Genomic DNA, 11313 nt, shown 5'->3' with positions numbered 1-11313 from the left:
TACCAGTAGTCCGCGCTCCAGCTGGGAATGCTGGGATGTTGGGGATACTGGGAATGGTAATATGTATCTGTGTTTTTGTTATTTTGCAGCAGGCATGGCTAGCAAAGGCTTGACGCTAGCCAAAAAAATAAATTTATTTTTTTGGGTAAATTACTCATCGATGACGGGTTAAAAAAAAGCAACGTCACGGGTGCGCATAAAAAACGTTGGTTCTAAAACAGAAACCATCACCAATGAGTCATCGGTGACGGTCTCAAAACCATATCGACAAAGGTGACAAACATCTTTATCGGTTTGTAGTAGGGGATCATCACGGATGAATCATCCGTGATAGGCTCTAGTTTCACTCCTTTGTTGGGTCAAACCTATTGGTAATGGTCTTTGTGTCGGCCCGACATAGATCACTATCATTGGTGATGGTATGTAGCCTGACACAGATAACTTTTCACATCACTGTCCAATAATCCGTGACGCAGCCTCCCTCCGATACAGATGAAGGTTCCCGACACAGATGTCTTGTTCCGTACTAGTGCGGTGATGTAAGAGTATTACTATTGGTTGTCTGGTTTTTTTTTTCCAAACCAATATGAACTGACAATGTTACTCAATATCATTTCCAGTTCAAGGATTGAACTGAGAGTGAAACTAGGCCATTGCTGCAAAGAAAGCAAGTATAGTCGTCACTTTAAGTAAGAACAAGACGAGGTGGAGGCCGAGACTAGAAAATTTTAAGCCAACATGACACCGCTCTCTCCTCTATTCTTTCTTCTCTGTCCTCTCTATGTCCTATACCTAGCGTCCCGAGTGCCCTCACCTCTCTATGATCCGAATCTGACTGACGTGCCACTGTTCCCCTCTCCTCCGGCGCCACCACCTCCCTTTCCTTTGGCCAGCCCTGCACAAGCTTAGAGGTGGTCAAATCTGACCACCACAAGCTTGGAGTTAGATCCCGATCACCACGGGCTTAGTGGTCTTGGATCCAGTCGACCTGAACTCAAGGGTGGATTTGGTGGTGACAACAATGATAGCCTTGGAGGGTGTCCACCACCGCTTCCCTCTAGCTAGCAACATTACCTATGGCCAACACACCATGGAGAAGGTGAGGACTGACGGATTGAAAATGGGAGGGAGGCCAAAGATCGTCATTCCACCAGCATGCATGTGGGCACCGACAGATCTGCAAGGAGGCTAGATGCGATCCACCACACCATTGGAGGGAGAGTGTTCATAATTTCTTAGAGGGTAATTTGGGTAACAAGAAACACCAATTTCTTCATGTTACACATACAATTCCAAATAACCACACAAATGAAAAGTTAATCGCATAATTGTGTTACATGTATCCATTTTGAGTGGTAGGTCATTCAATTTCCAATCTTCCCACGATGCTATAGGATTCCTTCAAGATGGCCACAAGGCCCTAGGCCCGGCCCAACCACGGCACGGCACAACTGGTGTCGAGCCCGTGCTGGCCCGACCCGATAGTTGGGCCGTGCCTGGGCCGATGCCTTGGCACGGTGGACCGGCCCGGCCCAACACGATCAAAGAAAAATAGTTGGGGGAACCAAAATAGACTTACATAAGATATATAAGGCACGACCCAAAGAGAAGAGGGATACAAAATAGACTTATTCCATCCATAACAAATACAGCCCAAAGAGATGAGGGAGGAGAAGTAGACTTATTCTATGGAGAAGCGCAATAGGCTGTCATGCCTTCGAGCCAGCCCGACACAACCCGAAACTTATTGGACAATGCCTGGCCATGCGTGCAGCCCGTGGGCAGGCACGGCCCAGCCCGGCGTGTAGATCGGGCTGTGCCGGTCCGACTGACCTCGGCCCAAGCCGATCGTGCCTGGCCCGTGCCAGGTCGGGCGGCCCATTTGGCCATCTGTAGGATTACTACACCAAAAGTTGCCTTCTCCATCTCTAATTAATGAGCTTCGGTGGCAACATCACACTTGACCAGTCTGGATCGCTCATTAGGAGAGGAAAAGTGATGTCAGTTACGACATGCATGCAGAGTGAGGTAGGGCAAGTGTTGGGATTGCATCAGAGAGGTTTATATTGTTTTCTTCAGAGTGAATTTGGTCCATTTCAATGGCTTGAAATTAACTGATTTTGACGAAAGCAAAGCATGCTTACATATACGTAGAAATCGTGTCAAGATATGTTTAGTCTTTCTTATTGTCTTTATCTGTTTGGTGTACCCCTTGATTTTGAGCAATCCATAGGCTTGGGCTAATTAATATTGTGAAATTAAAGCATACAGTTTCTGTTTCAAAATATGTTATACTAATGAAGGAAGAAAAAAAGAAAAAATAACATTCATACTGTTCTTGCTTAATTAGGTTGTGTTTTTAACCGTTTATTGAGTGGGCTACTTCCTCATTTATCATAAGCATGTTTCCCGGCCGAACTATTAAATGGTGTGTTTTATTAAATGGTGTATTTTATGAAAAACTTTTTATATAGAAGCTGTTTCAAAAATAAATTTATTTATTTTGCAAGTAAATAATAGTTAGTATTTATTTCTTTTAAGTTCATACTTAATTAATCATACGTTAACAATCTGTTTTGGTTCCGTGCAACTAACTAGCTCAGCATTTCTGCACTATCTAACACAGCCGTGTGTATTATTTTACGAAGTCAACATGTGCACGATTTATGTAGGACTAAGTAAATGAGTATGTTCAACACTTGAGACAGCTACCTTTTATGGATAATACTAAAGACAACAATTAGAACATCGATCTTTGGCAACTGACATCATATTACCTCTATTTTTTAATATATAGTGTCATTGATTTTTTAAAGAAATGTTTGACTATTCGTCATATTCAAAACTTTTTTACAGATATAAAAATATTAAGTCAGGTTTAAAGAATATTTAACGATGAATCAAGTCGTAATAAAATAAATAATAATTAGATAATTCTTTTAAATAAAACGAATAATCAAACGTATCAAAAAAAAATTAACGGTATCATATATTAAAAAATAGATAATGTTTAATGTGGAGCTTTATCGATCGAGAGAATGTCCCGTTGACGGAATACAAGTCCGCGTGGGTATAGGCGTGTCAACGTGTAATATAGCATACTATAAATGCAATTGCATATGCAGCCACACGCTACGAACGTACGAGTAGTACAACGTCAACGCGTATCCTAACACCGGTTCAGTTCACTTCACTTTCATCATCAAAAACCAATTTACATGTATAATAAAACATAATAGGCCTCTCTGCATGTTATAAATTTATAATTATGAGAATGCTTAAAACGCATCCCGTCATGTACCGCGTAAACGTACACAGATTCAGATTTAAGTCTATGTGAGTACCAAGTTTCAGGATTTTCAGAGAAGTTAACTAACAAGAACGAAGTTTCAACAGCAGCAGCTCTGTAAAAAGCTGAAGTGATTGCAGATTTTGCAGGTGCCTTGCCTGGTTGATTCTTTGATGAAGAAGCCTGGTTGCTGGACATGCTGTTCTGTTCTGAGCAGAGCAACTGCCCTGTATGGCTGAGTTCGGGGAGTGAGTGAGGGTTGACAACCCTAGCTCCCAACACGCAAAATAGAGAGGCGGTTAGTGCATGATTTATTAAATATTAGCTGAAATAAATTTAAAAAATAGATTAATTTAATTTTTAAAATAACTTTTCTATAGAATTTTTTTTTCAAAATACGCACCGTTTAGTAGTTTGGGAAGCATGCGCGCAAAAAACGAAGAAGGTGAGTTAGGAAAGATCGGGAAAGAACACAGCCATATACCGTGTACTCGTGTGTAGCGCTTTGCATCGAAGTACATATTCCCCTATAGGTGTCGGTTGGGAACGGGCAATAGGTGCCGGTTTCCTAGCCAACACCAATTGGTCAGCACTAATGACCTAGTGTTATTGGTGCCGGTCATAGAACCGTCACCTTTGTGCTCTTCCGGATTAAAAAAAAAAAGAAGCTGGCTCCAAGCCGAGCCGATGCGCATCAATAATCCCCATTCAAGCATGCTTTCACATATCACAAATCAAGCAGATGAACAATAATAATCCCCATTCAAGCAATCCCTAATTCAATCCATCACCAATCACAGATATGAACATCAACAATCTCCATCACAAATCATCAACAACAAACAACAATAGTTCCCATCACAGATGAAGAACACAAGCAAGATGCACAAACTCACTCGTCAATCCACCAAGGTCACCACCGGGGTCCCTCTCCATGTGAGGTCACCGCCGAGGTCCCTCTCCGCACGAGGTCGCTGCCGAGGTCCCTCTCCACATGAGGTGGCCGCTAGCCACCGGGTCCCTCTCCGCACGAGATCGTCGCCAGCCGCCGGGTCCCTGTCCATGCCGAGGTCGCCGCACCCATACATCCCTCCCCACGCTGAGGTTGCCACCGGTAGGGAGGCCACCCATCGCATGCGACACTGCTCGCCGGTTAGTAGAGGGGGCGGGAGGGGAGTATGGCGGATCGGAGGAGGAGGAGAGGGGGGAGGGGGGCCAGAGGGGAGGGGGAGGGGAGGGCGTGGCGGAGGAAGGGGCGAGGGGGAGAGCGCACAGAAGAGCCGGGGGGGAGGGGATAAGGATAAGGATCGAGCGACGCGCGTAGATAAGCCAGGTCGATCGGCTCGTCTCGTCCAGATCGGCTTGATTTAGAATAGGTGCTGATTTTTTTACAGAATCGGTACCTATAATATATTATAGGTGTCAGTTTTTTAACTAACCAGTTCTCTTAAAAAACCGGTACCTATAGTATTGGTACCAGTTTTAACTAATAAATCGGCACCTATATTTCTTAATTAAAGATGTCAGACGTGGGAAAAGACTTATAAGTATCAGTTTTAAATGAATCGGCATCTATAAGGCCGGTTGGTTTTTTAGTAGTGATTCAAACGAACACACACTTAGTTCACTTGGAAGCCAATCATGATTAATTTGTATATTGCAGTCCGGATCATCAATCTGCTATCATCGATGGGCTTTAGAAATCAGGCATGCTTTTATATGTTTCAGTCAACTAACGTACGGCATGGCACGCATGCTACATGTCTTGTGAGATTTGCGAAAGGAAAATGCTATGCGTACTTATCAATGATCTAACGTGAATAAGACGGACGTACGGCACACCATTAATAAACGCATACGCGTTTCATAGTACGAATATCGTAAACACCCAGATCGTACGTATAGCAGCGTTGATTTGTGAAACAACACACTGCAGTCTGCAAAACCGTTCAGTTATTTTGTTCAGGGTGTTCAGAGTGGTACAGTGTGCGCTGAAAGCACTAGTTACACGGATTAGACAAAGCCAGTGTACGAATGAGCATATGTACAATTTGGTTGTAATTAAGCAGCACAATGTCAATGCCTCATAGATTTTTATATATAGGTAATGAGAACAAATGTCATCTGCGTTACTGCTAGTGGCAAATGTTTTTTGTCATCAGTCTGGCTGTATCTGCTGCTTTTTTGCGATGGATGCATGGTCAAATGCCTGAGCTCGAGTACGTGGTATTGATACTTGACCTGGCCTTATGCAGCATCATTATCAAATATTAAACTCACATATATAATCCAAACGTAACAGTCAGGCCAAGTCAGAAAATTTAAAGGTTCACTAGCAGGGATTTATCCAGCAAAAGTCATAATGTGTTTAAAACCACTCCATTTTGTATTACTCGTTCGCGAAGGGCAATACTGCTGCATCTCGTCACACTAGTACATATATTTACATATACAAGTGTCATTTTTCAATATATAATTGCATGGTCTCCCTGCCTGCACTATAAATAACCGTGCAGTCTTGCTTTGGCATCCATATCTCATCCTTCAACCGGAATAAGCTCAAAATGGCTGGAAACAAGCTTCTGGCTATTACCTTCTTCGTGCTACTAAGTATTGGAGTATCCAATGCGAGGATGGGGGTGGTAGCTAGATACGCCGCCGGCGGCGGTGGCGGTGGTGGTGGGGGAGGTGGTGGTGGCCAAACAGGAGGATATGTGCCTTATTATGGACCTTACTATGCTGGAGGTGGTGGGGGCGGAGGCGGCGGCGGTGGAGGCGGTGGTGGCGGTGGCGGTGGAGGTGGTGGAGGTGGTTATTATGGACCATATGGACCTTACTATGGACCTTACTACGGACCTTACTATGGACCTTATGCTAGTGGCGGCGGCGGCGGTGGTGGTGGCGGCGGTGGGGGTGGAGGCGGCGGGTATGGTTATGGTGCTGGCGGTGGATATGGTCAAGCTGGTGGGCCTTATTATGGACCTTATGCTAGCGGTGGTGGTGGCGGCGGTGGCGGTGGTGGTGGAGGCGGCGGGTATGGTTATGGTGCTGGCGGTGGATATGGTCAAGCTGGTGGGCCATATTATGGACCTTATGCTAGCGGCGGCGGTGGTGGCGGCGGCGGCGGAGGTGGTGGGAGCGGTCCAGGTGGTAGTGGCTACGGAGGCGGCTCAGGAAGCGGGTCTGGTGGTGGGCACCCATAAAACCTTCATCTGAATTAAAGTACTGAATTAAAGTTTTGTGTGCTGGTACTACACATGATAAATTAGATGTTTTGTGTGCTGCAACTAATATATGGAATAAAGGCCTTGCCTTTGGCTGTATATGAATGTGTGGTTGTGTAATCAATTTGTAAGTTCTTACTTGTTGTCTTACCATATGATGATGAAGCATAATCAATCTTTGGCTCTATATAATACCACTAAATTAATAAGTACCTCACACAAACCATGTCTCCTACTCTACTGCCGTTGAATTCCGAAGAAACTAAATCAGGTTTCATGTTCCAGCACGGTAAACTTACCAAAACAAACCAGTATAAGACTTTAAATCTTATTGTCAACAATATAAGTTGAAATTTGATCAAACAGATACACTATGGTTTTAATTCTCCAACATCTATCATTTAAGTGCTGATCAAGGTTTATATTACCGGTTGACCACTAAATTTTGAGCCCTATCGGTATCATGGTTTTTGATAAATTTCGACAAAATCTACTATTTAACCTTCAAAATTCCAATCGAAACTTAATTTCGAGCTATATCAAAACGTCGAAATTTCACGGAATTCGACCGGTTTTCATCAGAATTGTGAACCCAGGTGCTGATCATGAACTGGATGAGCTGGTCGATCGGCTTTTCTGAGGACACACATCAACTGTGGCGTTCAGCCGGTCAGTTATTGGGCTTCGGCTACTATGGCTGCTTTTGCAAAGAAACATGCATGCATGGCTACATGGGCCGTTGGATCCTTGGGTAAATCAAATTTTCAAATATAATGTTATTGGTTTTTTTATTCAAGCTTCGATTTTTTTTTCCGGCCCAACCAAAGGGTTTCTCACGTTCAATAAGCGTATACCGACAAAAAAAAGAGAGGCTCATATATAACTACTTAGACCGATCTAGATCCTGTTGTTTTGGAACATAGAAATTCGTAAGAAGCAGATCAATTTATACATGAATAAGAAGAAAAAGTCAGCGTTGCAGATCGTCTTCATTGTCAGTCTGAACAATGCAAGTCGGTGCAGGGGACTCTATACCCAGGGATCCTACGTTAACTAGACAAATTCTGAGCCATTCTGTTTTCCTTCTTGGTCGGCGCCTCCCATATACATTTGACATCTGAAGAAGATGCTGCTTTCGGTACTAATAATAACTAGTACTCCAGTAAACAATGCACTGATATTTCATCACAGTAAATTAACAATCTAGTGCTGTGACTGATCATTAAATTCTTACTACATCAGATGCTCGATCGCTGTGATATTCGATCCAGCACTCGTGTTAATGATTTGATTCTTTCCTTCCCAAATCAATATCATCAACTGATCATACTTCATTATTTAAAATATCTCCTTTGTAGGCGTGCATTTTTGTAATTACTCTCGCTAACACACTATATACTATAAATGCATCACTATTACTCGCATAGAAGTCCATCTTCCAGTTCCACTTCTCTAACCACGCTCACAATGGATGCTCACAATGGATGCAACTAAGCTCGTAATTCTTAGCTTCACTCTACTCTTATTAAGCATTGAAGCATACAGCGCTGCGAGAGTAAATAGGTATTCCAACATAGAGTCGTAGTTGGAGGCGGAGACGGTGGTGGAGGAGGAGGTGGTGGTGGTAGCTCAGAAAATGGTGGCGGGTGGGGATTTGGTTCTGGGTCAGGACATGGAGAGGCTAGAGCTTATGGGCCTTCTAGTGGAGAATATGCTAGTGCAACTGGTGGAGGAGGCGGCGGTGGGTCAAGCAATGGTAATGGTTGGGGATCAGGTTCAGGTTTTGGGTCTGGCTATCGTGAGTCTGTGGCATCTGGGCCTTCTAGCGGGCAATATGCTAGTGGAGGTGGAAACGGTGGAGGCGATGGCAGAAGGCGAAACGGAGGATTTGGTTATGGTTTGGGGTCTGGTTCTGGAAATAGTGAAGGGGAGAAATACAAACCTTATGATGGAGGGTATTCTACGGGAAGCGGTGGTGGCAAAGGTGGGGGTGGTGGGACAAACAGAGGATCAGGGTATGGTGCTGGGTCTGGCTCGGGTTATGGTGAAACTATTGGCTTTGGTGGTGCATCATTCGCAAACGGTGGTGGTGGTGGCAAAGGCAGAGGTGGTGGACAACATGATGGGTTTGGTTCTGGTTCTGGTTTGGGCTCCGGGTATGGTGAAACTGGGGGTTATAGCCCTTATGATGGAAACTATGCCATGGGGAGAGGAGGAGGTGGAGGAGAAGGTGGCGGACAAAATGGATATGGAGATGGCTTTGGATCTGGGGTTGGATTTGGTTGATTTAACGGCCGCTGGCCACATAATAATGGATACTATAAGGCTGGTGGTCGAGGGAGTGGAGGTGGTGGTGGGTACGGTGGACCTAATGGACTTGGACATGGATCTGGTTCTGGCGTTGGTATAGGTGAGGCTGGTAATCAATACGGCGACGAGTATGCGAAGAGTAAAGGTGATGGTGGAGGTGTCGGTGATAGCGCTAGAGGTGGATATGGTGATGGTTTAGGTCATGGATCGGGATATGGAGACACCGGTCCTCAACAGCCATGAAATTAACCTTTGTATAATTTGAATAAGCTAGAATAAGTGAAAGCCCAACACCAATATATTGTAACACATAGTTTTCATAGTCAGTATATTGAAAGGCTTATTGTGTTTTGGTTATAAGTTGCAACCTTGTACACTCTAATTGTACATAGGATATTTTCCTGGTAACAGTTTTTGACAGTACTGTTTGCACTAGTAACCTATCGCTAGTGAATACCACGTTCATGTGAGTACGCTTTGAATATGATATTAATGGGGTCAGGAATTTGTTATCGATCTTCATTCTTTAGGCATGTGTTAGTGTTAACAGTGAATTTTAGTAAGTCTGGAGTAGTCATCAGCTTTGAAATTTGAGATTAGCCGATGAGAGTTGTCAAGTCGTCAGTTGTCGGATTCTTGCTATTTTCGGTTAAGGAAATTGATCTACTAAAGGAAGCTTATCCAGAAGAGACTAAGTTCAAAGAGAATGCGGCATGGCAAGTTATCTATTAATTAGGAATAGTTTGTTAGTTTTCTTTTATCTTTAGGAAAGTGTGTTTAGTGTCCTATAAGGACTTTATCTTTTCCTTTTATCTTTAGGAAAGTTTCTTTCTTGTCCGACAAGGATTTGTATCAACCCATGGGTATAAATATGTACACTCGGGATCTATGTAATCTATCTTCACGATCAATACAATTTGGCGCATCGCCACCTTTTACATTTTCTACTTTATTTTATCGTCCGGCGGGACTTGGCACCTGACGTAGGGCTGCATCGGTGTTCGATCTCCGGCTAAGAGGTAAGTCCAATGTTCCGCCGGCCCAGGCAATTGTATCGTTTACGTCGGCGTCGTTCAAGGCTGCATCAATACATTCGACCTCTTGGATTGCTCTGGTTTGGATGATATATTTGCCTACCTATTTAACATATGTCTCTGTTAATCTAGTCTTAGCATATCAATTTAGCTCTATCGGCTGCTTCTCGTTTTAGGGTTTCTACCGGTATCGGCTAAATCGCGTTGCTAGATTAGATTAGCTTAGACATCTACCACCCTGAAAACTCAGTCAACGGCTTGATTGTCTAGATATTATGTTTCTTTTCATACTTAGTATTGCATCAGTTGAGTTTGATCTACTAAGTCGTGCTTAGAACCATAATCTCTAGCCTGCTTCTTGATTGCCAATAAGAGTTTCATCGGGGTTTCAGCCGGTGAGTTATCTGGACGTTGCATCAGCTCATAATGATTGCATATACATATAAGTTGGATTTAGCCGATGACAATAAAGGTTTCACTGTTTAATCTAATCTCGTGGATTTCATGACATCGGACCTCCAGCTGATGTATGCTTTAACCTTCGGATTAGTGCTTATTCTGTCATATCAATGCTAGCCGATTGGTTTATATTGGACTATATTATTGTTATATTTTATTATCAGCAGCCGATTGCCTTTATATCATTATCTACATTGGACATATAGCCGATTGCTTAAACCCTATCGCTATCGGCTAGTATCGGCATCGGCTATTATTGGCTATCGGCTGGAACCACTCCATCAGCTTGTCAGCCGATCGGCTATTTGATCTACTGTTTACATATCTTGTTAGTTGCAGGATCAAACTGATTGGCACGCCCGCATCTCATCATATTTGGACCTATACTGAAACTAAGCAGATCTCCCAGGCCGGTGTGTTCGATTTTTTCGTCAATAGTTAGAGGACGTATTTATACATGTATGCACATGGTATACATACATAATGCCCATTTTTTAGCAAAGGATATTGGCACTCCATCTCTACATACATAATGCGTATGCACACATGTATATTCTGCGTAATGTGAAAAAAAAATGATCAACATCATATTGGTATGTACGTAATACTATATCCGTTCTAAAATATAGTTACTTTTAGCACAGTAACTTGTACCAGAATAAAACTATTTCTTCATCTACTCTCTCCTCTCAACCAATCACAACCATTTTCTTCACCTACTTCCTCTTCTCCACCAATCGCAATATTCCTCTAATCAACATCAACGGAAGAAAGTAGATAAACACTACTCCACATTTCCATTGAACGGTTTCCTCTCTAACAAAGTAATACTAGTAACACCTACCAGCTGAGACTTCTGTTTGGTCATCTCGCCGTCACATACAAGGACACGCTCGGCTGTCCGCATGTAGCGGCAGCGCAGTCCCCAACGGTCGTCGCGCGCGGTCTCAGCTGATAATATACTAGTACTACGTACCGATTTGGGCTTCCGTTCCGT

The 11313-nt window shown here is 43.4% G+C and overlaps 1 pseudogene; it reads left to right on the top strand.

Moving 5' to 3' along the window:
* Nucleotides 1-5853: 5853 nt before the first annotated feature.
* LOC127785905 (glycine-rich cell wall structural protein 2-like) lies at nt 5854-9066 on the top strand (annotated as a pseudogene).
* Nucleotides 9067-11313: the final 2247 nt, after the last annotated feature.

Source organism: Oryza glaberrima, chromosome 10 (assembly GCF_000147395.1).
Source record: "Oryza glaberrima chromosome 10, OglaRS2, whole genome shotgun sequence".
Taxonomy (NCBI): domain Eukaryota; kingdom Viridiplantae; phylum Streptophyta; class Magnoliopsida; order Poales; family Poaceae; genus Oryza; species Oryza glaberrima.
The sequence above is the reverse complement of the archived record's forward strand: the minus strand, read 5'-3'. Positions and strand labels throughout refer to the sequence as shown.